The sequence below is a fragment of the Schistocerca gregaria genome, chromosome X, assembly GCF_023897955.1.
Source record: "Schistocerca gregaria isolate iqSchGreg1 chromosome X, iqSchGreg1.2, whole genome shotgun sequence".
In the NCBI taxonomy this organism is placed as follows: domain Eukaryota; kingdom Metazoa; phylum Arthropoda; class Insecta; order Orthoptera; family Acrididae; genus Schistocerca; species Schistocerca gregaria.
In genome coordinates, this window is record NC_064931.1 from 365263232 (window position 1) to 365288034 (window position 24803).

The 24803-nt window shown below is 42.9% G+C and overlaps 1 protein-coding gene and 1 pseudogene across 6 annotated transcripts in view; both read left to right on the forward strand.

The window, feature by feature from the left end:
- LOC126299600 (syntaxin-binding protein 5) overlaps positions 1 to 24803 on the forward strand; it is a 901795-nt gene that overhangs the window by 82578 nt on the left and 794414 nt on the right. The gene's annotated exons all lie outside the window — the stretch shown is intronic.
- Positions 7396 to 7513, forward strand: LOC126299740 (5S ribosomal RNA; annotated as a pseudogene).

Sequence of the window (24803 nt, forward strand, 5' to 3'; positions counted from 1 at the left end):
TAACCAGGTGATGAGATAGTAGCACAAGGCCTATGTATTGTTTAATGAGAGCCTCTATTAAAGAATAGTATTGTAAAGCCTCGGTAAACTCATTTTCAAAGTTGAAAATGGGTGAATAAAAGACATCTTCACAGAAGAGGTATACGACAATATACAATAGTCTCATCGCCATCAATGGTATGAGGCTAATAGCATTAACCTTTCCATCAGAAAGAGAGTGAGTATACGACTCGTAAATACAGAATGTATTTGCTGAGTTAGTCCTTTCGGTTTGTTAGCAACAGAACATAAGAATAGCTGACAGCGTTTAGTACAGTATATGATTTTAGTTGTGTATGCAGAACAGTGGAAGTTCAGTCAGTTTGTAAGTCTTAGAACTGATAGAGCAAAAGCTGAATATCGTCCATCTAAGCAAGACAGCTTTCTTCCTCTATGTCGTAAGGTGCAGTTGCTGCACGCAAAGTGTCAGAACTAATTAGTTAACTAAAAATTATACTTTCTAATGTTACGGCGTGTGAAGTTAGTCTGTCGCGGTAAGTCGGTAGTGTGTGGAGGACTCCATCGGGAGAAAGAGCTCTTCACAGCAATCGGACGGATAAGAGAAAAAAAATCATCTTAGAGATGAGTGTCAGCTGGAGAAATTAATACAGTTGTGAATGTGGATAAACTCAGTTAATCGTATGGGTGTGAAACTAAAGTCCTGAAGATCTCATTCTGACACTTCCTTGCCAAAAACTAAATCTGCAGCACTGTTCAACAAGTGTTTTACAGTGATTCGGTTTTTAAAATAGCTGTTGACAGTGGACTGTAACTGTCATTTGTGGTATCAGCTCTTAATCCGTAGGGATGCACGGCTTGCACACATGCTACGGTGTACAGGTTTATAAATGTTCAGTGACTCAAGTCAAGCATAAACCAGTGAGGAAACAACTCCGTTCGAGTGGGCGCAATTTCCTGGAAATTGAAGTGCTGGAGGCAGTATACCTAAAGCAATACGTTTCATTCACAAAACAACTTCGGTTGAATTAAATATTGTAAATAATACTGTGTAGAATGTATTTGCTTATAGAATTTTGTACTTATCTATGTGAGATACGTACATTATTTAACTACCGCGCGTATTATGTGCTAGCTGCTTTGATTTAGTTTAACTGAATTATATTTTCAGCGTTTATTTCTTCGTTAATTTATTACAGTTTTTTCTGCGACTTTTCTGTGTTGTTTAAATGTCATGCACTGATTTATCGAACAGATCTGCATTACAATTCGTTGCGCACGTCTTTCTTACGACGACTTCCTCCTTCACCTTATTATATTAATTTTTAGCTTCAGTCTGTGACACCAAATCTCAAATGCTTGGATCTCCTCCTTTTTCGTTTTTTCTACAGCCCAGGATTCACATTTATCCACTACTATGCTCCAGTCGTACACAGTAAGAAGTTTATTCTCAAATTAAAGCTTGTGTTTGATACAAGTATACTTATTTTGGTGAGGAATGCTCTCTTTGTCTCCAAGAATCAACTTATATTGTCCTCTTTGCTTCGATCATCGACGGTATTCTACTTTCAAGACGGCCGAATTCCTCCATTTTGTGTGCTTGGTATCTAGTCTCTCTCTCTTTCTCTCTTTCTCTCTCCCTCTCCCCCCCCCCCCCCCCCCCCCGCTCCTAAATACCATCGTCTTAGCCGGCCGGAGTGGCCGAGAGGTTCTAGACGCTACAGTCTGGAACCGCGCGACCGCTACGGTCGCAGGTTCGAATCCTGCCTCGGGCATGGATGTGTGTGATGTCCTTCGGTTAGTTAGGTTTAAGTAATTCTAAGTCTAGGGGACTGATGACCTCAGAAGTTAAGTCCCATAGTGCTCAGCCATTTGAACCATTTTTGAACCATCGTCTTAAGTTGATTTATCCTCAGTCCGCGTTCTGTAGACTCTTCATTCCATTCAACAGGCCCTATAATTCATCACAGTTATCCTTTCACACTGAATTGTAATTTAAGGTTTGACACTTTTTTTAATTTCATTCACTGCTTTCTCGATGTACAACTTTATACGGTATACGAGAAAGACTGTATCTCTGGCTTATGCCCTTTTTAATTCAAGTATTTATTTTTTAGTATTTTATTCTTGTGCATATTGAACATTATCCATCTTTGCCTACGGCGCAAACCCTTTTTTATGAAATTATCAAACATCTTGCACCACTTTACATTGTCGAACGGTTTTTCTTTAGATTGGAAAATCCCATTGAAGTTTCTGATTGTTCTTAAGTCTTGCTTTAGTTATCAAGCATAACTCCAGAACACCCGCTTTGTGCCTTTACCTTTCCTGAACTCAAACTGATAGTCATTTGATATATCAGTTTTCGTTTTCATTCCTTCATACGTCATTCAGGTCGAAAACTTGGATGCTCGAGGTGTCAAGCTGATAGTAGGTTCGTTCTCGAATTTATCTGCCCCCTACTATGTGGATAAGAATCTTAATATGAAACTAAGTAACCTTATTGACTTGGTTTGTTCTCCAGGTAAAAATGAATTATCATGGACACCCTTCTGCTGTGACTGTAATCAAGAAACTTGATCTTGGTTACGTGTTTGGTGCACCATCACCTTGTAACGTAAAACCTCTGTGTTACCTTTATTAGCTCTCGCGACATGCCCCTTGTGTAGTGGAGGGGAATAGCATAATCTATTAACAGATGCTATTCCGGGTGAGTCAAGATGACAAAAAATGGTTCAAATGGCTCTGAGCATTATAGGACTTAAGAGCTATGGTCATCAGTCCCTTAGAACTTAGAACTACTTAAACCTAACTAACCTAAGGGCATCCTTCAACACCCAGTCATCACGATGCAGAGAAAATCCCTAGTTAAGATGACAAAAATACATATTTTTCGTAGTTCAGTTGTCAATAAAGTTGTTTGCTTCTGTTGCCTTACAATGTCTGTAGTCTTGTAAGTCGCACGTCCCGAAAAAAAGTGTTGTTCTGCTACCACAAGAGAATCGATGAAATTCACGCTGGCCTTCACTTCAGTCTCCAGTCTAAAGAATGAAATATGGTTTTAGGCTTTCCCGTTGTATGTTCTTGGATAGTCAGCCATGTGGCGTCGTTGAGTTGCATAATTTAGCTGATTACCAAAGACCACTTCAAAAATAGGAAGTATTACGTGATAACAAGTGAAATCGTTGTATTTGGGAAATTTTCATTCGAATTGTTCCCAACGCTTCATTGTTGCGTATTGGAGGAATAAGCTCTATTTTGTTCTGGTATTATTTTTCAGGAATTATTTCACGCTATGGAATTTTCTGAACTAATTAATGTATATAGGAAAAATGTTGCTGAAATACATTTCGTTTAAAAGAAATGAACATCTACTTAACCATGGAACATTTCGCTTCTTATCTCATTTTAAGAGAGTATAGAAAGTTGTAAGGTACTGATTACGCTTATCGACACGGCGAGCGAACATGATTTCCCGAACATTTCCGAACAGCGATCGGTCGTTTGTATGCTTGACTGTGCTCTAGCGGACGGCGATTCACTCGTCCAGTGTAAACGCGGCTTAAACCGTTCGCATGTGCCAACTTCAGTCTCTTTCGTATTGCAGAAATCTTGTGCTTCAGTGAAATGGTTCAGATCTTCACTGTTGTCCGGTATCCTTTTTTTTTTTAAGGATACATGGACTTCGAAATTCCGCAGCATTTCTGACGCTTGAATTTCGAAGTCGATAAAATGTGTATCTGATTGCTCGTTGGAGAAAGTTAAGAAGAGAAGGGTATAAACTCTCGTCGATGATGTCATTCAAGCTGCACGAAAAACTTAAATAGGACAAGGATGCAGCAGAAACCATAGAGGTCCTTTCCAAAGGAACCAACCCGGCATTTACCTTCATCAAATTTGGAAAACCTAAATCTGGATGGCGCAATAGGATTTGAACCGCGATTATTTAGAGTGATAGTCCAGTGTGCTAATCGCTGCGGCGAGCTGTTTGTTAGTTTGGTAAATTCATATTAAACTTACAAATAACAGGAAATAACTGTGTTGAGTAGCAGACAATACTATGATAATGAGGAAAAAACTGTTACTCAGATTAAGGAAGTCCTGTCATTCCTACACGTACTAACTAGGAAAGAATATTATTTTAACACTGCGTTGTTGTCACACTTAAATCTGATGCTGCTCATCCATTTCGCAACACGGCTGTGGTAGGTACCGATTCTTGACGATTCAAATAACGCTTCCAGGTTGTTTCCGTGATAAAGATGAAAAATCTTTTTGCACAGGATGAAGTTCGTCATGTATGTTAAGTGACAAGTAGTTTTCTTACAAATTTGTTTAACAGTTTTAAACATAGCTTTTTCTCAGCAACTACATACAATTTTCGAACATAGGAATTATACAGCCAATCAGTTGCCAATAACTGTTTGGTACAGCTAACCTAGGTTTCGACACCAAATAAGGGTGTCTTCATAAGAATGAAATTTTGATAAATAGTAAACTCACATTGCGAGAAAGCAGTGGTCAGAATTTACAGCGGCTATGCAAAAGTCTTAAATGAAATACGTTCCAGCCTTGTCACGTATGCCTGGCTAGAAATAACTGACGGATCATGTCAGATGTTATTCCTAGCTAGGTATACGTGACAAGGCAGGAACGTATTTTATTTTATTTGACTTGTGCATAGCTGCTCTAAATTCTGACCATTGCTTCCTCGCCATGTAATTTTACTATTTCTCAAAATTTCATGCTTATGAAGACACCTCTAGTTGGTGTCGAAACCTAGCTCAGCTGTACCAAAGAGTTATTTGCAACCGATTTGCTGTATAATTAGTATGGTCGAAAATTTGTGCAACTCTTTTTTTAGGGCTCTTGTTTAGGTAGTCGTTTCATACAAAAATTCTCGTAGTGTCTGCTAACGACTGGCGACTTGCAATTTAAGTAACTAGTGCACATCACTTGGAGAAGAATTCAAAAGGTTGTTAAGACACAGCCAATTTTCTTTATATGCTTGGAAATAATTATTCGAACCAGACAACCTTTACTTAGGCCGGTACATTTTATTGTTCCCTAACTAATATAAAAATTTCTGTATTGCGCCATGCATTTATATTTCTTTGGGGAAAATGTTTGGCAAAGCATTTAATTATTCACGGATACCTCCAACTCTCTTTCACGTATGTCTGGTTCAACTAAAAAAAAGTGCTGTTTACGTTGAATAAATCACAATTTATACCAAAAATGCCTCATTCATCACAAAATGAACACACAAGTTCTTTCTAGTTTGTTCTGTCTTTGAATATGTTTACTTGTGGCAAAGACAGTGTTCTATCAGTACTGAAATGCTGAAATGTAATAGCAGCTTTAATTTACAATCGTATTTCATACAACTGTCACATTCGCGGACTTCTAAGCACAACATAAAGTGTACGTACAGTGGCATGACGTAGCTCTGTTAGTTACATGTGTGTAGGATGACTCTACGGATAAGATGTCTCTTGTATACTACACAAAGAGTATTTGTGACTCAGCACAGCAGATAAGACATACTAAACAGTCTGATTCTATGCAATATTATTCTGAATTTCCTATGTATATGTTAAAACGATGTGTAGTCCCACGAGAGGAGACACGAACTAACCCTCATGAGATGAATTCAGTACCGGAATATCATAAACGTAAACGGCACGAATGTTCGAATAGACATTTTGAGACGGTACAAAGTCATTTTTGCTCCACTTGCATTTAAAATTAGGTGAAGCTAGTTTGATGAGTTAATACCAACTATAAATTTTAGCTCCAGGGATGTTGGGGCCTTGATTTTAACCTCTCTGTGCTATTTTTCAGTGGTACGATTATTAAATAAAATATTCCGTGACTTTTATTTAGAAACCAAATTATATTCGGGGAGAAAACAGCACGGTGCATGGTGAATGAAGACAGATCATGCCAGTACCATAGTGTCAGCTATCATTATTTCTTTGTACATCTTGCTCGTACACTGATACACATAACATTACCAAATTGGATATGTACATACGGAGTGTCCCTGGTAAGAGTTGTCAGGCGCATTTTCTCTGGTGTTTCAGCAAATATTTCCAATTTACCTTTTTGCAGTGTGTAACTGGAGTCAGCCCAAGCAAATACTGCTCATCACGTCTTTTATGTGACGCCCAACGTAGATGGAAAACGGTGGTTTTTTTCTCTTATTACAAAGAAAATCATTTTTAAAGCGGAATTTTACGTGCCCTTTCGAAAGCGCGGTTCCAAATTAGTCTAGCGCGATATTCGTTTTATCTATATGTGTAACAGAAACAGGGAAATCCTAAGAGTAATCATACTACAGCAGCGAATGAGTAGCACTGCCTCATGGCGGTAGCAGTCAGAGTGGGCAACAGCGTTACCGTCTTTGTAATAGTAATTGTTGCGCTTGGTGTTACTGTCCCTGTTACTACATAGCGAGAAAACAAATGTCGCACTAGTTTAATTTGGCTAGCACAATCGAATGGACACGTAAAATTCCGCTTTAAAAAGGACTGACCGTAACGAGAAACGAACAGACGGTTTCCGTCGATGTAAGGTGGTGTACTTTCTCTGGCTAATATGAATTCGAATGTGTGATAAACGTTGCTTGCAGGTATGCACACATGTGAGTCAGCTATTGAGTTTTTAATGTGCGTTTCCAGACTCGTCAGTGTTGTTACCTGAAACAGAAAAAGTTGTAGACTCGCGGTTGAGCTGAATATCGCGGTTCAGGATAAGTTTGTCATTTTGAAGATCAGACACAGGTGAAACAATTAGTATGTAGCTGGTGTTCAATTCCAGGAAGAGCTGTCTGAGTGGTTGGTGGTAAGGGTACTTTCTCTATAAATCAAGTGAGCTCTTACGAAGAACATTGCTGAATCAATGCGCAACAATTAAGCACTGTACTGAATATTTTTATTTTCTGTAATACAGGTTCTTAGTGAACGGAACATAACTTTGACGGTAAACTGAGTCATTGGAGAAAGAAAATAAATGTATGTAACAAAGATGTATTGATGCACTCAAAATAATTTTATTGAGAACTATTAACAGCGCTCTTTTATATACTGACGCCGAGATTTTTTTTTTTTACATCTCTTTTGCTTTCTTCCAGAATTAGCTTTGTGGACAGTTTCAGAACAAATGATCGAAGGCTAGAGCTTAAGTACAGGCGTGTTTTCCTTTAAAACCAAGTATTATACTATATGTTAAGTATATTGTAGTATCGTAAATGCCCTACCTCGGGCAAACAACATGGCCTAATATTTCTAGGTGTGAGACTAGATACTCCCAAGAATAAGCATCAGAGTGCAATTAACAGTTGCTCTTACCCCTCTGCCTCCAAACTTTTAAAAAGGTAAAAGTAATACTAAGTGAGGCAACGGCCTTGCCGCAGTAGATACACCGGTTCCCGTGAGATCACCGAAGTTAAGCGCTGTCGGGCGTGGTCGGAACTTGGATGGGTGACCATCCAGGCCGCCATGCGCTGTTGCCATTTTTCGGGGTGCACTCAGCCTTGTGATGCCAATTGAGGAGCTACTCGACCGAATAGTTGCGGCTTCGGTCAAGAATACCATCATAACAACTGGGAGAGCGGTGTGCCGACCCCTCGCCCCTCCTATCCGCATTTTCCACTGAGGATGACACGGCGGTCGGATGGTCCCGTTAGGCCACTCGTGGCCTGAAGACGGAACTGTATAATACAAAGTTACTTGAAAGGAAATATCAGATTTAGTGCTGAACCTTAATATAACAATAACTCCACGACACGAGGACAAATTTCGGCTAATGAATGTATTACCCGATAAGAGAATGAGGAGGTCCTACGGCATTATTGAAACTTCCTCTCGTCGAGAATGTAAACGTCTACCAATTTATCATAGTTAAATTCCACAGATTCGTCATTGGTGAACATTATATTACAGCCAAAAATGTTGTTCAGAAGTTTGTGGTCCTTTGACGACGCATTTATCGAGTATTTTGAGGATTTCATTTATCTTGAGATTCTTACGCACAATGCAGGTTGCCCAACTTTATTTTTTTACGTATTTAACCCAAAAAGCTGCGCTACTTATTAGTATCCGTATTTCCATCAGGATTCAAGACCCGGCAGCGATTAAAACGAGCAGCACTTAGTTAACAGTAAGAGTAACAATCACTTTTTTTTCTTTTGTATCAACTATATCGGCATTCTGAAGAATAGCAATTACTGTACTGGAATATTTTATAATGATTTACAAAGTAGACTTTCTGATTAAACACTGCAGAAAGTAAGCACAGCTTCATGTGGCGTTTAATCTGTTGTTCACTGTGGTCACAGGAAACATTTTTGTCCAAGCCCTGTAACTTTCCATGTTCTTCAGAATGCAAGAGAATTCTGTAAAATTCGCTCCTCACCCACATTGTATTGTTCGGAACTCCACTAATGCTCGCAGTTCGTAGTTGTCGATGGGTCGCAATTCGTGTACGTAATTATAATAATGTGTTTTTGAGTTAATGAATTTGCTGTATTAGATTCAAATATTGTGCTGTGACCATGTTATCATTTGATTCCTGCTGGTAAGTTAAAATTACAGAGGAGAACAACAGGCATTTGATTTCTGTACTTGCTGGGTATTTACGATGCATCCATCTGATTTCCTGTTCAAGTGCGATAGTATTCTTCATTTCCCGATCGAGTCCACGATCTTTCTTAGGAAGCCTCTTCTTTCTGACCATTAGGAAAAGCATGACAGGTGCTCGGTGGATTTTTACATGACGAATTACCTGCAGAACTGTGAAATATTCGTACTAGGCACAGGTCGCTTGCAAAGTGCTGCAGTCAGATGCACATGATGCAGGCAATAGATTCCTGTATTTTGTGCTGTTTAGATGCGATGGTAGACTTTCCAAGACCCTTTTTCATTCTCACCCACCCCTGGCCTGAAGGGTGCCCAGTTCATCAGCTTGATACATTGCCTCAGACGTACTCGTATAGTGCTGTCCTCGTGTGTTCACATGTACCGTGCTTCATCACTTTCTAGAGACCTTCTTTCTGTGCTTAGAGCATCCAATGGCTTTTCCTACTACCATGTTGTTATCTGTGCAAAGTGCCGTGAGGTGGGTAGTCATGAATGTGTGGGTAGGAGCAGTGACTTCTTTGATTTTAGGTACGATAGCCGATCACTAGTTGTTGTTGGCAGTCTGTGCGATGTTATAATCACTACGCTTACATGGGGCTCTCAAACAGGATTTCGTAAACAGATTTCCCAACACAGCTTCAGGTTGGCCATGTAAACACTCCAGTATCTATTATAGAAATGCAGGTCTGGCAGCCGTATTTCCTCCTTCACAATACATTTTCACTCCCATGTAAACACGGAACCGTTTTTGAAACGTACTTGGATTGTCGGGTTACGTCTTGTTTTTCAAAATTATCAGCCAATCTGGGCGAATCTACGCACACACATTCGCATTTGGACTTCCCCTTCTGCACTGCCCAGCTTGCCCATCGTCTCGAATGGTCTATTCTCTTTGACACATACTCGAGTGACCATTACCCGTGTGCTATCCATTTGCTGACTCCTACACCACCTACGTGCACACCTAAATGGCAGCTTTCTAAAGCCAACTGGAGGCTTTACTCATCCCTGGCGACCTGCGACGAACATTTTCCCAGTTGCGATGACCAGGTAGAATATCTTACAAACACTGTCCTTGACGCCGCAGAACGTTCCATTCCTCGCACTTTCTCTTTACGGTGCCGTGTCCTGGTTACTTGATGGATTGGGGCGTGCCGCGACGCAATTCGCGCAAGGAGACGTGCTCTCCGCGTTTTTAACCGCCATCTTATGATGCCAAACTACGTTCTTTATGAACAGTTGCGTGCACTGCGTCGTCGCGCACTTCGGGATAGCAAACAAGCTAGCTGGATTTAATTCACTATTTCTTTTAAGAGTTCCACTCCCTCTTCCGTCGTGTGGGCCAATCTCCGACGGCTCTCTGGGACCAAGGTCCATACCCAAATTTCTGGCGTGACAGTAGCAGATGATGCCATAGTGGACCCTATTGCTGTCTCCAACACCTTAGGCCGCTATTTTGCGGAGATTTCGAGCTTCATCCACGATCACCCTGGCGTCCTTAATAGATCATGCTTTCACTTCATCCTGATCCTCCATCTCAGGGCCGGACGATGTTCAGATGTTGCAGAACCTTTTTCTTGCAGGCAAGAACTTTCTCCCTCATACGTACAATCGCAACTGGGCAGAGTGCTCGTGTTCCAGACGCTGGCGTGAAGCCACTTTCATACCCAGACCTAAGCCTTCCTTCTAGTTATCGCCCCCATTTCTTTCACCAGCTGTGTTTTCAAGTTGATGGAACGTATGAGTAATGCTCGGCTGTTATGGTGGCCCGAGTCTCAGTATTTACCAGCCACTGCACAGTATGGATTTAGAGCGCGCCATTATTCAGTTGACCATCTTATCACTTGGTCAACCCATGTCATGGATCGTTTAATGCGGAAATATCAGAGTGTGGCCGTGTTTTTAGATTTGGAGAAAGCCTACGACACTTGCTGGAGGACTGGTATACTCTGTACGCGTGGACTTCCATGGCCGCATGCCCCGTTTCCTTTAGGAATTATTAAAAGACTAAGTTTTCAAGGTGTACGTGGGTTCTACCTTTATCCAAAAAAACGTTGTGCCTCAGGGTTCCGTCCTGAGCGTCACTCTCTTCGCTGTCGCCATTAAAGCTATTATGGCCTGTCTCGCGGCGGGCATCTCTGGCTCCCTTTTCGTTGACGTATTGCGATCAATTGCAGTTCTCCACGGACTTGTCTCCTTAAGCGGCATCTTCAACGACGTCTCGATCGTCTTTACTCATGTAGCATCAATTATGGCTTTCGCTTTTCCACTGACAAAACCGTTTGTATGTATTCCTGACGACGCAGTTGGTTTCTTCCACCGTCAAAACTTCTTGGGCCTGTTGCTCTTTCGCTGAAACTACGAAATTCCTGGGGCTCATGCTCGATAGGAATACTTTCTTGATCCTCCCACGTGTCTTACCTGGCCGCCTGCTGTACGCGGTCCCTCAGTGTCCTACGTGTTCTCAGTGGTACTTCCTGGGGAGCTGATAGGATCACCGTTTGTACCTATCCCTTGTCCATTCGAAACTAGACTATGGGTGTTTCGTTTATGCATCTGCACGTCCGTCCCTCTTTTCGCTGTCTCAGTACTATCCACCATTGTGACATCCGTTTGGCCACTGTCGCCATTTACACTAGCTCCGTTGAGAGTCTGTATGCTGAAGTTGCTGAATTACCACTCTCCTACGGCCGTGACTTTCTCCACAGCAGATATGCATGCCGCTTGTTTGCCACGCGTGGTCACCCATCCTATGCCACCTCCTTCGATGACTCCTTTGATCGCTGTGTTACCTCCTGGAGTTCGCTTTCGTCTCTTCCTCCGGCAGCTTAACTTCACGTTACCTCCCACTTTCCCGATGGTGTGAACCCTTCACCACCTTGGCTTCGTGCGGTGGTCTGTGTTCACCTTGGCCTTCACCAATCCAGCCTCGCTCTATCTCCGTAAGTTTCACGATAGTACCTTTGTGTACACTGATAGCTCTCTGGCTGACTGTGGTGTCGGGTGTGCCTTCGTCATTGGCACCGACGATTTTCGGCTTCGGCTTCCGGAACACTGCTTAGTATTTACAGCAGAGCTCGTTAGTCCTGGATCAGGCCACGCAGTGCATCCGGAGACAAAGGCTTTTCAATTACGTCATCTGCTCCGACTCTCTGTGCTCTTCAGAGCTTGTGTGTGCTGTATACCGTTCATCCCTTAGTGCAACGGGTCCAGGAAAGCTGTCACTGGCTCATTCTTGATGGAGCCACGTGATTCTTATGTGGGTTCCTGCTCACGTCCGTCTGCCAAGGCTGCAGTCCTGGTATCTCGTCCCGCCAGTTCTTCCATTCCTTCCGATGATCTCTGTGTTGCCGTCTGCCAGCAAGTTATGTCACTGTGATATCACCACTGGTCCTCACTTCGTGGGAACGTGTTCCGGGGAGTGAAGCCTCTCCCAGCGGCTTGGGCGGCCTCCTCTCGACCCTCTGGCCGTGAGTAGATCGTTGTAGCTAGGTTGCGAATTGGGAACTGACTTTTTAGCCATCGCCATTTGTTAAGTGGTGGTCTTTCACCACTTCGTGCTCATTCCCCTCAACCTTTGACGGTTCACATTTCGTGACGAAATGCCCCCCCCCCCTTTTTTTTTTTAGACCATTTATGTTCTCATTTAAGTTTGCCGTCTGAGTTTTCGGCCGTTATAGCGAACGACGCGCTGTCTGTCGACGGCGTTTTACTTTTTACACGTCGTAGCAGTATGGCGAAGGGCAGTTAATCTTTAGTTCAGGACCTATTTCTCTAAGGCGTATTTTATGGACCTTTCTCGAAGTCCTTTTTTACTTGTCTTCTCCTTTCCTTCAGTCGATTGTGCTTAACGTGTAGTCGTTTTTAACTCTTTTTTTTTTTCTTCGTGTTCTACGGTTCTGACATGGGTGCGTATGATCCTAGCTGTTTTTGTACCCTAAAACAAAACAAAAACGTAATGGCCACATAGGACATTAGAAATGCGTAAAAGACTAGCGATGAGCTTCCGCACTGCATTGGAATGAAACTGGACGTTGCACTTGTGCGTGGCACGGGGCAGGTCAACCGCGGGTGCTTCTCTTTAACCTTGGCCAACAGCTAGAACGTGCCTCGCAAGCTGAATGCCGCAGCGTGGCAAGAATACACGTGCAATCACTGTTTTAACAGCATCGGCTGAATGACATTAATGCCCCTGTGGGCGTCGCAGTTGGTAGACCTTAGTTGACGTTTAGAATATAAACGATGCTGAAAAACTGCAATTACGTTACTTCGGAAGCAATTAAGTTTTGTAACAGCGCGCCTATATGGTTATCTTGCAGTGCTTCTAGCTGTGGTCAGGAGGAGAACGCTAAATAAACCTTGATAATCAGCTGCCATTCCTTGAGTGCTATTGGCAGATCGCATAAGGTACAAGAAAACTTGAATATATTGATTACATGTGTAGTACTATGAGGACACGTTAATTTGGACGGCTGCACATCACTTCATAGAAAACAGAACATGAAGACATGAATAAAAGTATTAATTGACGAAATCGCTTATGAAATGACAGCTACCAAAATATTACTGCTGTAGCTTTGATGTTTGTGTTGCCTGCCTTTCTGATCGAAGAATTATGCTTCTGAAGACGATAGTGCAGTAATTTCTTTTTGAAACGTAGATAACAGCTGCATATTTGAAAGTTCCAGGCAGATTTGAACTAATGTGCTGGACTGGGACTCGAACCTGGGACCTTTGTTTTTCGTGGACAGGTTCTCTACCGCCTTTTTTCTTTTTCTTATTTTTTATGGGGCTCTTCCTCCCCCTTTAGTCCTTTTTACGCTCGCCAATGGGCCTTCGTGGCGTGGCTTCAAAACCGTTAATGTTCTCCCCTGGAAACGCAGACCAAAAGGTGAAACTCGAGAAATTTGAATCTCTCTTCGACGGTGTTTGGGACAAGTACCACCAGCTCCTCAGTAAATGTGGGTTGGAGGCCCTTATGTTACCAGCATATTATCTATTTCCGTCATCTGAATACCAATTATGTCCCACATCCACAAATGAAATTCTAATGGGAGGCCATCTTGGCCAGCTCATCTTCTTCGCGGTGCACTTTTGATCGCAGTTTTTATTTCGTGGCGAGTTATTTTTTTATAAGAGTTCTTTAGCTGCAAGATCTAGTGTGGCTTGCGTAGAGTTGGGTATAGTACTTCTCTGCGTAACGTTTGATTGCAAGTTTGTCGTTACATATCATATCTTTGCCATATTTCAGATACTTAATTTATTTTCTGTTTACCTTGTCTGATTACCCTGGCTATGTGGCATTGGGACTGCGTTCCTACGGTAATTCGTGACCTTATTCGCCTTCCGTCTAAGGATCTCAGAGTCAAAGCAGTTATTTTCGATGTTATCCCTTTTATATCTAACTTACACGCAGTTAGGTCGGAAGAATTGCCATACATGTCGCGCAAGCAGGAGTAGTAGTATTTGGTCGTGTTTCCGCCAGTATGATGCCATATCTCCGGAATTTTGCATGATGCATTTCCTAAATTTTGGTTTAACGTACAATACCCATCAACTAATCAGTTCCTTGTATCTTGATTGAAATCTGAGACATCTGATCAAAGTTTTCTCGGTGTCCTATTTTGGTCCGTTGTCGTGCAGTAATGAGGTTGTAAGTTACCAAGTGCCTCGTCCGAGAAAGGTTCTCTGCTTCACGTGCGTGAAGGTTTGGTAAGCCACATGATACGAAAAGTTCGCAGGCCAATACTCACAATCCTTAGATGATGCATAAACCCTGCATTGGCGTAGATTTGAACTAGTCTGCTCGCGGAAAATCTCTTAACGTAAATGTAGCCTATGACGTGCGGGTGTAAGCAAACCCCCAACTGTCTAGCTTACTGAGTAATTCGATTAAAACTTCTAACTCACTACATGGATTTAAATTTGATGCCTGATCTTGCTTTCCACAGCACACAATTAAAGTTCCTGCGTATTACTGTATTAGTCCTGACATTTGGTAGAACGTTCACAAATCCATATTCGAAAAAGTCAATTCTGCTCCATTTCCCGGTGGAGTCCGTTAGTGCATATGTATGCAGTAGATGTAAATAAAGTATCTAAATTGAAAACCCCTAGGGGATGCCGTTTTATATAATGCAGCTGTGACGCCCTCAGGCCCGATATTAATAATTGTTTCATAACCGGTGATCGTTGTGACCTTCGCCGTGACTGCTTCCTGTAGCATTGCGGTGTTAACATCTGCCGCATATAAATAATACTCTACGCACCTATCTTTGCTTGGGATTTGGTTCTGTTAACATTAACAGTTGTTCACAAACAGGCTGAGCATCCAGGCACGACTCACGTGTCGCCGTCAAAGCTTTACTTTCGCGAGTATCTGATTTCCTACTTTCCATACCGGCGGAAGTAAAGTTATGAGGGCAGATAGCGAGTCACGCTTAGATAGCTCAGTCGGTACAACACTTGTCCACGATAGGCAAAGGTCACAGCTTCGAGTCCCCGTCCAGCACACAGTTTTAATCTGTCAGGAAGATTGAGATCAGCGTGCACTCCGCTTAGAGTCGAAACTCATTCTGGCTTTCTATTTGTTGATGCTATCAAAATAAAAAATCAAAATCAAGAAAAACAATAGATCATAAACTGCAACTACTCCTTTCTCCCAGTTACAAATGAAAGGAGTCCAAACAGTATAACCAAGTCTAACGCTAAAATGGGCTCTTACATCTGGAGAGAGAATGAAATAAATAAAAAAAATTATAAACAATTCTGTTGATTGTGGTATTAGCAGTTATACTGACACAAATTTAGATTCGTTCTCTTTATAACCCTATATTAAAGCTATTTTGCTAATTTCCTTTTTAGTAGAAAGACTATTTTCATCAAACTGTTTAAGAAGTTGATATTTCTGAGCCGGCCGCGGTGGCCGGGCGGTTCTGGCGCTGCAGTGCGGAACCGCGGAGCTGCTACGGTCGCAGGTTCGAATCCTGCCGCGGACATGGATGTGTGTGATGTCCTTAGGTTAGTTAGGTTTAAGTAGTTCTAAGTTGTAGGGGACTTATGAACACAGATGTTGAGTCCCATAGTGCTCAGAGCCATTTTTTTGATATTTCTGAAGCTGTGCAATTTATGCACAGACTGAGGGCCACAGCATAGAATTTTAGTAATCGTTCCCTGTTATGGATAAAGTTATTCATCTTTGTAATGATTTGGGATTACGTAAAAGCTGCTAGCAGCGAGGATGTATGGGCAGAAGAGAAGGTTCGGCAAGTTCTAATCGATGAGCTAATGGAAAAGTTGTTGTTTAGGTAAGTGGCGGCCAGCATCTGCCGGAGCCGCGCCTCTTTAATCTTTACGCCGAACTCCGTAAGGTGGAGAAAATTTCTGTTATCAAGTGTAATTCCACAGCGCATTGCGTGTCTCCGCGTTTTGATCTCTAAAGATTGATTGTTGATTGCGGTGTGTTAGTGGCCATTGTCATTTGTACAGTGCAAGTACTACACAGTTAAGTCAGTGTATTATATCAAAGGCACGATGCAAGTTGGACGTGTGAGGAGTGTCTTCGGATGACCATATTGTCCTCTTCCCTTTCTCCACAATTTTTTTTTGACCTTTATTGTAATTTCTTATATTTAATGTTTTATGGAGTTGATATGTGATTTGTGTAAGTGTGATGTGGAAAATTAATGCCGAGATTGATAAGAGATTTTGCCAACTACTTCCGGTCGAAGTATCATAGTTTCTGTAGGAACTTCCTACCGAGAAGGAAGACGATACGTAAATAATTTGGCGAGGATTTTTAGTATTTGACTTAGAACTGAGTCCATTTACCATTTTGCTCGCGAGTGACTACCCATAGTGCGACAGGCATTTTGGATATTTTACAACAAATTTAATGAATGTTTATGCCGAGTGGAGTCAAATTATAAACTCTGAAATTTCACATGCGTTGCGTATGGGCTCTCTCTTGAAGACCAGGACATTATTTTTCTGCAGGAATGTTTGTAGTGCGCTGCGTGTTGATCGTGGCTAGGCTTTCGATATTTCGAGCAGCCACTTCAGCGTTTCTTGTTCCTACCACACCGTTGCGCATATTCGTTTATTTCACTCGCCTTGGAAAGACATTTTGTTTAAAGTTGTTAGTGCACAATATTGTCTGAATGATGTCATAAAATGAGTACTTCCTGAGAAACGGATCGAGGTGCCGCAGTGATTACGACACCAGAGTGTGATTGCCGAGGCTGGGGGGGGGGGGGGGGGGGGGGAGGGGGCGGGCGCAGTGCGGCCGTCGGTTCAGAACTCTGCCGCTTTCCTTCCCCACCCTTCAACATTCCGCGCTCGAGTTCCGTCCATGACGACACCGTAGTCGGCGGAACGCTAAACCCAGTCCTTCCTCGTTTAGTGCCCGACAGTGTCAAAACTTTTTGCAGATTTCTATATGCTATTGATCTATTGTTGTCATTTTCGCTTCCTTGAAAATCTCTTCTGAAAATACTGACCGTCTCGAAACGAATATTTCTCTCTGCTCCTGTGATTTCATGGAATTCTGAAAAAGTATATGCTGTGAAAGTAAGTTAACGCAATTTTTAATGCATACGCTGTACTAGATTCGCTACCAGAGAAGGCCAAAGTCTTGGATTACCGCTGCGATGTGAAGCCGTATTTAAACACATTGAGATAACCACTTAAACCAATAACTCCTCCTCCCCTCCTCCCCTCCTCCCCTTCCAATCAAGTTGGACTTTCAGTGCGCACCACTCTGTGGCATAGTACCACATCGTTTGTTATGGGCCTTCTGATTAACCAACTTCTCTCTCCGCTGTTCATCTGCCATTCCTCAGTGCTCTACTCTACATCTACATCTACATCTACATCTACATCCATACTCTGCAAGCCACCTGACGGTGTGTGGCGGAGGGTACCCTGAGTACCTCTATCGGTTCTCCCTTCTATTCCAGTCTCGTATTGTACGTGGAAAGGAGGATTGTCGGTATGCTTCTGTGTGGGCTCTAATCTCTCTGATTTTATCCTCATGGTCTCTTCGCGAGATATACGTAGGATGGAGCAATATACTGCTTGACTCTTCGGTGAAGGTATGTTCTCGAAACTTTAACAAAAGCCCGAACCGAGCTACTGAGCGTCTCTCCTGCAGAGTCTTCCACTAGACGCACTTTGACAGGACAACGACCAGGTTTTGGGACGGGGGAGTTCGGTCAAGCAAGTGTGGTTTCTCTCGCCACGGACAAGCATGGGGGAACCGTCGTCTGCTCTCTGACCTGCATATGGGCCCGACCTACAGACCACTACAACTCATCAACTCTCTCTCTCTCTCTCTCTCTCTCTCTCTCTCTCTCTCTCTCTCTCTCTCTCTCTGGTGGGAAAAGGAGGTGGGTGAGCGAGTAGTGACTTCTGCTTTGTGCTTACAGCTTCTTTGTTGGCGCGCTGGTTTTTAATTAAGCTGAACTTCTGTAGAGGAGCTATAATATCTACTATGTACTGCAAGTAAGCAGAAGATAATGGCTGGCGCTGACCACGCGCACCAACTCTGTAATCTGGGTTACTTGCGAATTGCGTAGTCAGTCAAATTTCGAAGCACCTGTCACATTTCATGCAACCAGCGCCAGAGAAGTAACGAAGGTAACGTGCTACTCTGTTCTTAATTAGAACTAAGTTTCCCAAATAAGTATGACGGTGAGAAGGTTTGTTTCTCGTATTACACATTTTGCTTACGAATTTTTTGAAACTTCGTTCTTCGTTTGATGGCACGGTGGTGACTCTCCAGAAGAAACATGAATATGATTGCTGAAAAAATGTGTTTTTGCTTCGGTTTTGTACGTAACGTTTCCCCTCCCTATAAAGGGGTACACTATTTCATGGTATAGCTTTCTTATTTTAACGTTGCGACCAAATGCTCTTGGTGCTGCTACATTCGTCAGTCGAACTAAGGCAGGAAACTCGTGCGCCATATGTCTGGGAGTCGTGCAAAATCTTATTTTAACTATTTTTGTGTATTGTTTTTTGCGGCAGTGATAGGAAATTTGAATGAGCGTGGAAAAGCGTTTAAAACCAAAACTAGAGCTGAGAGGTGTCGTGAAGACATAGCAACGGAAGTAGAGAGATACCCGTTATGTCAGTATCTTGCCAGTAAATATCTACAATAAAACCAGGAGGGGGTTATTGAGTGTAGTTCTGCAGGGATAGTCTGGAAGAACGGGATTTAAATACCGTCCTGCCGTCCAGTTTTAAGATTTCTATAGTTTCCCTAAATATCTTTATTCGAAAGTCGGACGGACCTAGCCGAGCGATCTAGGGCGCTGCAGTCATGGACTGTGCGGCTGGTTCCGGCGGAGGTTCGAGTCCTCCCTTGGGCATGGGCATGTGTGTTTGTCCTTATGCTAATTTAGGTTAAGTAGTATGTAAGCTTAGGGACTGATGACCTCAGCAGTTAAGTCCCATAAGATTTCACACACATTTGAACATTTTTGGTCGGAGGACCCTTCGACAAGGTTCCCTCACTAATGATCTCGTCATCGACACAACGATAAACCTTAATCTTCCTTCTTGCCTTAATTTTGTATTCTGCCGATACGATCAGATTAGATTTGTGTGCTTATTCCTTAAAACGGGTGCACGAAAAACAGAAAATCGTAGCTCAGGCACTTTCCATGTTATAGATGAGTTTCGTTTCAGAACAGTAACACCTTCCTTGGACTACAAGGTACAGAACTGGCAATATACTGGCTGAGTTTGTACGTCCATCTAGCGCTGTGGTTCTATAGTTTAGTCTGCGCGGAGACAAGATAGTGGTGTTCCGCAGGCACAGACTATTTCTGGTTTCTCCCGTAATTTTGTTCTGTATGGATGCCATTCTCGTCAATCTTTTACAGCAATTAAACAAATCGCAACATTGGCGCGAGTAACAACCTACTGAAATTAATGTTTTTAAAAGATAGCTTCTAATATAGCAAAAAGAAAAAAATCTTATAAGTATATAGTTTATTAAACTTTCCTCCAAAGTGAGTCAGAACTGCAAGTCTACGCACTAGCACCAGCCCACATCCATCCGCAGGGATTTATTGGTTTACATCGTACACAGAGAGTTAGAATTAGTGAACTAGCTATGCGACCTAGAGTCACGTACATGTCCTGCCCATTCACCTCAAACTAATCGCATTGAACGAGGAGGATCAAATCAGTAGCAATGAGATTAACGATGTCTGTGGTTGGCCAGTAATGGTCTGGCCTCACGTACCGCTCTCATGGGATCGCACACGTTGCGAAATCTGTTCTAGCGTATCGCGTCACGTTCACGTATTAAATTCTGCGATACGCAGTGGAAAATGGCAGAGCAAATAGTTAGAGCTTAGGAGATAAGATTACTAACACGGAATCCACATCTGTGGAATACTTTCTATCATGTGTGTTAAATTTATCCATTTTTAGTAGACGCAAAATAAAATCCTATAAATAAAGAAAAGCTGTTACAGGTGATGCATGTTCTAAATTCGCTGACGAAACTATTGTAATGGTGGAGTTCAGGAAGCTTTGGCGTATTGCTAGTCTACGAACATACGGTAAAGTTTTTCGATGACAGACCTCTGCTTGATTGATCTATCGTATTTCTGTTAGTATCTAAAGATCAAGCAAAACCGACTGACAGTTCGTTTCTGAATTTTATCCCTAGTGAATGACCATAGTTGGAGCCGTGACTGATGTACATTCCTAAAGAGTAAGGGAAAACACCCATCTTCAGTCATAGTCACGTTATAAAGGACGCATTTGGAACCCTAAATCACCGACTTTTCGTGCGTAACATATTTTGACATTATTTGTACATGGTATTTCTCATGGATCTGCTTCTGTTGCCAGATGTGCAGAATGTAAGTAAAGGTAACTTGCATGGTAAAAACACTTGTACATGGGCCTTCAAATTGCTTAAATGTCGAATAAAAAAGCCAGTTTGAGGTGAAAATGTTATTTTATGTCAACTATTTGTACTTTGTCTATAGAATTGATGACCGAAGCAGGCCAGTGGGAGTTGCCATGCACCAGTAATGGCGGAAAACATGTTAAACACCCGAAGTTGGGCCATCAAGGCTCGAAATTCACTGTGCTTAACAAAAACCACGATTGTGACAGAAAATGAATGTGACTTGAAAATTTGTTCAAAAATGGTTCAAATGGCTCTGAGCACTATGGGACTTAACTGCAGAGGTCATCAGTCCCCTAGAACTTAGAACTACTTAAACCTAACTAACCTAAGGACACCACACACATCCATACCCGAGGCAGGATTCGAACCTGCGACTGTAGCAGTTTCGCGGTTCCGGACTGTAGCGCCTAGATCCGCACGGCCACCGCGGCCGGCGAAGATTTGTTAACATTGTAAGTAATTACATACAGTGTACATGATTTTAGACCATACTGGCTGAATATGATCATTATGGCTGTGTAGTCGATCAAATAATGATTAATTAAGCGCACTACCTCACCACTGTTTCGAAACCCCGTAAATGTCTCACATTGCGACGCATAAGTTTGAAATTTAGCTGAAAGGTGAGTACAACCCTCCTCTCTAATGGCGCAAAAGCGTGGCGCACTGCTTCGTCACCTTCGGTCTCGACGACGCTTCAGACTGCAGGATATAGACACGTGCTTAGTAAAGGCCACAGCTCAGATGTTTCTGTGACGTGTGAGCTGGCTTAGCGTCGCACTGGCACCAAACTTCACCACAATTCTGCCAAACGCCACCGTAGTCGTCTCATGTGATGGGAAGGTCGTCACAGCCCCTCTTACCCCCATTTCAGACCTTCTTCGTACGCCTCTGTGATGGAGCCAAGAACCGTGATGGTCAGCGTTGAAAGCACACGGTTTGCTTAGGAGTGGCCGAGGAAAACATTCCAGACACACCGCCGCTCAAAATAGTCATAAAAAGGCCTGAGGATGTGACATAAAGGGCAGCAGTGAAATCACTCATTTCCGTAGAACGTTGATTCCCATACGTGTAGCGGTCGAAAACGATAGTTCGTATTGCGATCAGCAATAGGAAGATGTTCTTGACTACCTTTGATACTGCTAACACCCTCGGACGTTTCAACCCTTCACTATGTACATTGTGGGTGTACACCTCCATTAAACGTGATCTGACCCATTTGGAGCGCAGCGCGATCGCAATTTTTGCTCTCGGGTACAGATTCGAACAACTACTCTCAGTTCATAAGCATTCGACGAAATTTGAACCTGATCCGATGCAGCAGAGGGTGCTTAAACTTTTTTCATCTCTCCTATTTCGCGTCCTCTTGTGGTGCGGTTATGGGGAGGGTGGGTGGGGGTGCGACATTCACACATTTGTGAATAAAAGGGCAAAGGGTCCCTGTAAGACAACAAAGTTCGATAAAACCCGCGGTTGTACCCGCCCTACTTCATTAAGAATTTTAAAAATAAACGTGTACAGAGACAACCTGTAAGGCATTCAGAGCCTCTTACTGGCACGCAACTAGATTTGTAGGGGTTTCAAGGAGTTTCCTACCTGCAGGCGCCTCTGACTACTTTATAGGTTGTCTGTACACTGTCATTTTTAAAATTTTCGCTAAAGCTTGGCGGATACCACAGAGATTTATGCCGAACTTCGTGGTCTAGTAATACCAACATTATGGCCTTCTCACTTGTTTGACCACGTACTGTTCCTAATCCATTCCATATAGAAACATTTAGATGACTTACATATGCCTTTATTGCATTCACAGCGCCAGGTTTGCACCTGGTGGCCAAAATTGGAACTAATGTTTCCCCAGCGTAAATCGGTTCAGCATTAGCGCATTAGGATATCTACGAAGTTTCGCTCCCATAAGCTAATCGCAGTCCACACTGGGCCTCTGTGATTAGCTGCACTCCAATTATAGCCACCTGTACCTTCCATTAAGTCGTGGTCATCGTCGTCTCAGCCTTTTCACATCCTCTGGAATTCAGCAGAGAATTTCATTTGCCCATTTACTATCCATCTGTATGGCTATATATTTTATCCACCTCTATTTAATTTCCGTCTGGCTGCACCATTTGTTTGTTTTCCTTTCTCTCCCATTTATTCTCAACATTCATCACTCCATTGCCCGATGCCCTCCAGATGACTTCCGGAGGACTTTTTGTATTAAGAGGCTGTCATTTTGACTTCATTTAAAGGCCGTGTCTCGCTGCCATAAGTTAAAACTGGTACTACACACAGAATTTTGATTTCCACATCAGATGCATTGGAAACATTGTTTAGAAAAACTTTAGTTGAAGACATACGTTCGTGGGCATTTTTACTCTTTCGTTTACTTCTGATGCTGTCCGGCCAGTCATCTTAAACTGCTTTAAATACAAAATCGACAGGTTCTACGACTTCATTGTTAATTTGTACTAATTTCATTTCAATATGTTGCTTGTATATTACATCAGTGTTATTAATGTAACTTTTCATGTGTACGTTCACACTTTCTCTGCTAAATCCTTCCATTAGTTGTGGATGGCAATGTGCTCTAGAAGCAGCAGTGCAAGATAAACAGAAAAAACGAAGATGTTGAAGTATTGTAGAGAACGTTGGTATGCTCAGGTGGAGAGCATGGCGTTTCAGAATGAGTCAGAAGCCGCTCGTAGGTAGCAGAATCCCTTCATTAATTAATTACTAGCTCAGGTCTTCAAGTGGCGGCGGCTGGAAGGTCGACCTCAACCCACAGACCGGCAGCAGCAAAGGATTGCTCTAGGACACCAGCCGCTGTTAGTTCAGCACTACTTAGCCGTGGAGCGACCTTACGGCATAGACGAGTCCGGCAGGCCGAGCTACGTCAGTTGCCGTTGCGTCCATGGCGTTTTTTTTTTTTTTTTTTTTTTTTTTTTTTTTGTTGACTGCAGGACGAGAAGCCCGGCCGCGGCGAATGACAAGCACAGATATCCAGGGAGCGAACCTCCGACTGTCGGCGTCTGGAGGGCAATAGTTTGACTCCCGGCACATCAGCCGGCGGATGAATACCTCCGGTAGATGGTCCTGTGAGGATGTCGGCCGATTCGACCGACGATCAGCGGCCAGTATTTGTACGCGCCTAGTCGGTTTATTGTGGCGATGCGCCTGCTCAGGTCACTTTTGCCGTACACCGACGTGCCCCTGACTGCGGTAAGCACCGAAGCAAAAACCGGCAGTGAGAAGGCGACGTCGCGGTTCAACCTTGATTTTCTTTCTATTGCAAGTGGCCCGTTTTACGATATCGAGTCCATCTAACTAGACCTGTGTCTTCACGGTATCTTCCATAAGCGCACATTCTTTCTTCGCAGTTTAGGGATGTGTAAACTTGGTCTGAGACTGCTACGAGTACCCTCGAACGTTCATATTCTCCTTGGTTCACTGTCATTGAATTATGAATGGAAACAGCACCACTAACTTAAGCTTATTCTTCACACATTAAAAAAAAAAGTTTTGCATCACCTCGGTTCCGAGAGTTCCGGAACCCGTACAGAAAAATGGAAGAGAGATTAACATAAACACCATTTCCTCCTCCTTTATTGCTCATGAAAACCACACACTGCATATTGTACCATTATAAAGCAAGGCCTTCAGAGGTGGTGGTCAGTAGCACGTCCTCTTGCATTGATGCATGCCTGTATTCGTCGTGGCATACTACCCACAAGCTCATCAAGGCACTGTTGGTCCAGATTGTCCCACTCTTCAATGGCGATTCGGCGTGGATCCCTCAGAGTGGTTGGTGGGTCACGTCGTCCATAAGCAGCCCTCTTGAATCCATCCCAGGCATGTTCGATAGGGCTCATGTCTGGAGAAAATGCTGGCCACTCTAGTCGAGCGATGTCGATATCATGAAGTAAGTCATTCACAAGATGTGCACGATGGGGATGCGAATTGTCGTCCATGAAGAGGAATACCTCGCCAATATACTGCCGATATGGTTGAACTATCGGTCGGAGTATGGCATTCACGTATCGTACATCCGTTACGGTGCCTTTCATGACCACCAGCGGCGTACGTCGGCCACACACAATGCCAACCCAAAACAACACGGAACCTCCACCTTGCTGCACTCGCTGGACGGTGCGTCTAAGGCGTTCAGCCTGACTAAGTTGCCTCCAGACACGTCTCCGACGATTGTCTGGTTGAAGCCGTATGCGACATTCATCGGT